General features: G+C 42.2%; 1 pseudogene; it reads right to left on the bottom strand.

Moving 5' to 3' along the window:
* Window positions 1-1,413: 1,413 nt before the first annotated feature.
* LOC130542287 (T cell receptor alpha variable 8-4-like) lies at window positions 1,414-1,950 on the bottom strand (annotated as a pseudogene).
* Between the last annotated feature and the right edge of the window lie 1,463 nt (window positions 1,951-3,413).

Below are 3,413 nucleotides of genomic sequence, written 5' to 3'. Positions count from 1 at the left end.
CTCACATCAGCATGGGACTCATAGCCGCTGCTCATAATGGTTGGAACACTTTGCAGAACTCAGCAATACTATTTTAAAACGATGCATGTTTAGTCTAGACCAAACCTGCATAAAAAGTGGTGTTATTTACTTTAGGAACTGGATGGACGTTGACACTAGAACTGTGAATATCCTTATTTTTATAAAAAACGTTTACAACTAAGCTTAAACTTTTTAAATAAAATTTCAGTTTAAATACATTTTATTGAAATGGTTTATTATTTTTTGTATTTTGCTTTTCTGCTTTGATCATTTTAAAAGAAAAATAACTGTTTGAAAACATACAAATATAATTTCAGTTTGTGCTCTTGTCTCAGACTCTATAAATAACAAGAATCATCTGTAGATGCATTTGGAGGTTCAAGGAATGGAAAACGAAGGCCTCCATATTTTTCCTGAAGTCAAGTGATCCGCAGACACTGAAGATCGGGTGACTCGCTCAAGAATACTGCAAATGTTTATTAACAGCACTGTGAGAAAAAGTGTAGAAAAAAAAAAGATGATGACGGGTATTAGAGAAATTGAACTAGAGGAGAGAAAAAGAGGGGTGCAGTAACCTGGTGCATCTGACAGAGAAAGGCCAGTCACTCATAGAACAAACAAGCCCAAGATTTCACACGGAACTTCAGCATGACGGTGTGTTTGATTTAGGGTGTCTGTTACCAAGGACCACTGGATAAAGAAGGCCCTTTTCCCTTCTTTCTAAAGGTCACCTGTATGTATCCTTAAAATGTCAGCTGTAATTAGGTTCATTCTCAAATATTTTAGTCATAGTGTTGAAGTTCTCTGAGGAAAGAAGCCTCTCAGTATACTAGTAAAATATTCTGGAGATAATGCAAGTTGACATAAGCAATTGTCCTGGTTTCTGCAAAGCAGAATTCTCCAATTTGCCTTATGCCAACTCACATGGCCAACCCCAAACCGTTTTCACCCATCAATATTTCAAAAAAAAATTTAAAGAGTTTTATTTATTTATTTGAGAGAAGGAGACAGTGCAAGCAGGGAGGACAGGCAGAGGGAGAGAGAAGCAGAGGAGCCTGATGTGGAACTCGATCCCAGGACCCTGGGATCATGACCTGAGCTGAAGGCAGACGCTTAACCGACTGAGCCCCCCAGAGGCCCTCAACTGATGTGAGAGCAGGTAACTTCCTCCAGGTTGTTGAAAACCCTATGGCTTCATTCCCTTTAGAATCCTGACTCTAGAGGATAAAAATGCCGCACTTCAAAAAACAGTAGTCTTGCCTTTGCAAAATGGAAAAAGAAAAAAAAAAGAAAGAAAAATATCTAAGTCCATAGAAACCAAACACTTCCCAGGATTCTGTATTCTCTGCATTGTTTATTTTCACGGAACATGTCAACTTCCTGAAAAATAGCTCAGGCTGAGACCCTGAGTCTTTTAAGTGACAATGTCTCAAGAGGTTTGTGTCCAGCTCCCCCTGCAGTCCCAGGCACAGTGTCACTCGCAGCACAGAGGTACACAGCTGAGTCGCTCCCGTGGGCTGAGGGTTTCTTCAGGTGGAAGGAGGTTTCACTGTCCTTAAATTCAGCCTTGAAACCTTTGATGCCTTGAACCAGAGTGTTCCCTGATATGTACTGGAGGAGAAGCTGGAGGCCTTGGTTGGGGTACTGCACGAACCAGTAGAGATATGGCTGAAAAGAAGATGAGTAGTTCACCTCAGCTCCAGAGGGGATCCTTCAGAGACAGTGACGTGGGCATCAGGCTGGGTCACCGACCGGGCTCCGGTTCCTCCTGAAACATCAATGCTGAGTCAGTGAACTCCGCTGAAAGAAAAAGTCTATGTTCAGAGTCAGACCAGAACAATGTTTTCTTTGTGGACGAGGGAGTTAAATGGAATGTTACTCACTTAGGAACAGAAGCACCCCCAGCGTCAAGATGAACAGGAAGGTCATGGCTGAGCACTGAAGAAGCAGAGAGTTCCTTTCTGGGAAATTCCTCACAAATAAAATAAGTAAGATAAAATCTGGGGTACTTGAATCTAGATGGCTCGAGGTTGGGGAGGAACGATAGGGGATTTAGATTCCTTCTTCTTAGGGACTGTTAGGAAGAGATGCTCTCTGGGCAAAACTGTCTGCCCCCGGTGTCTGAGATTCTTTACATGTCACTGTCTAAAATTGCCACCAGAACACCTCTTTAAGCTGCAGGGAAAGAAGGTTTTTGTGGGCGTATTCTGAGCTTTTACAGAAAAACATTTCCAATTTGGGCAACAGCGCCCTCTAGGGGCCAAACAAAGCGAAGGACGCGTTCACATTTTTGTGAATCTTCCTCACAGGTTTATACAGTGTATATAGAATTACATTATTATGGGAGGGAAGGTAAATCATATGTATAAAAAGCACCAAAGTTTTAGTTGAGATGCAGAAAGCTGAAGGCGATTCATTTAATGGTACCAGTTGTCTTTATGGTCATCTACCACGACTGATCAAAAGGTGGGGGATACATCTTTTGGCAGCATAGAGGTTCAAGGGAGATATTGTGGAGTATGGGATGATAGCAGATTACAGAAACATAAAATATTTTCATGTACCATTTCATGTACAATTGATATTAAAAACCACTACTATGTGGAGACAACCTTCTGTGTGACTATGTGACTTTTACCAGCTATGCTCATCAGTCAAGCTATGTGACTAAGCAGGAAGATTGATCCAGAAGGGGAATTTACCAGATGGGTTATGATGGTTAATTTTGTGTCAGCTTCACCGGCCTGAGGGATGGCCAGATAGCTGGTAAAACATTCTTTCTGCATATGTCTCTGAGGGTGTTTCCAGGAGAGATGAGCATTTGATTGGGTAGAATGAGTGCCAATCTGCTCTCACTGGTGTGGACAAGCATTGTGCAGCCCACTGGGCATCTGAGCGGAACAAAAGGGTGGAGGAAGAGCACATTCTCTCCCTCTTACCTCTTCTCTCTTTGTGAGCGGGAACACCCATCTTTTCTGCTGTCGTACAATGGGGGTCCTGGCTCTCAGGCCTTTGGACATGGACTCAATTATACCACTGGCTTTCCAGCTTGCAGATGGCAGGCTGTGGGACTTCTCGGCCTCTATTATGGGTGAGCCGATTCCTATAATAATTCTCCTTTTATATATATCTATATATCCCATTAATTTTCTCTGAAGAACCATGACTAATATAAGTGTCATAGGATAACAAACGGATGAAGTGAGATGAGACTACTAACACAAAGCAGCTGAAGAAATATGCCATGGAGAATGCTGGATGGGAAGGAAGAGAACATAGAAGATGAGACAGAGTACAGGAAGGCGATGGAGGACCAGATGTTATTAAAGAACAGATTTGGTGGGACTAACTAAATGAGAGAAACCAAAACACGTGATTGTCATCTGGCAAAG

This window comes from Ursus arctos, unplaced genomic scaffold (assembly GCF_023065955.2).
Source record: "Ursus arctos isolate Adak ecotype North America unplaced genomic scaffold, UrsArc2.0 scaffold_32, whole genome shotgun sequence".
Taxonomy (NCBI): domain Eukaryota; kingdom Metazoa; phylum Chordata; class Mammalia; order Carnivora; family Ursidae; genus Ursus; species Ursus arctos.
This window is presented reverse-complemented; position numbering and strand designations above follow the sequence as displayed.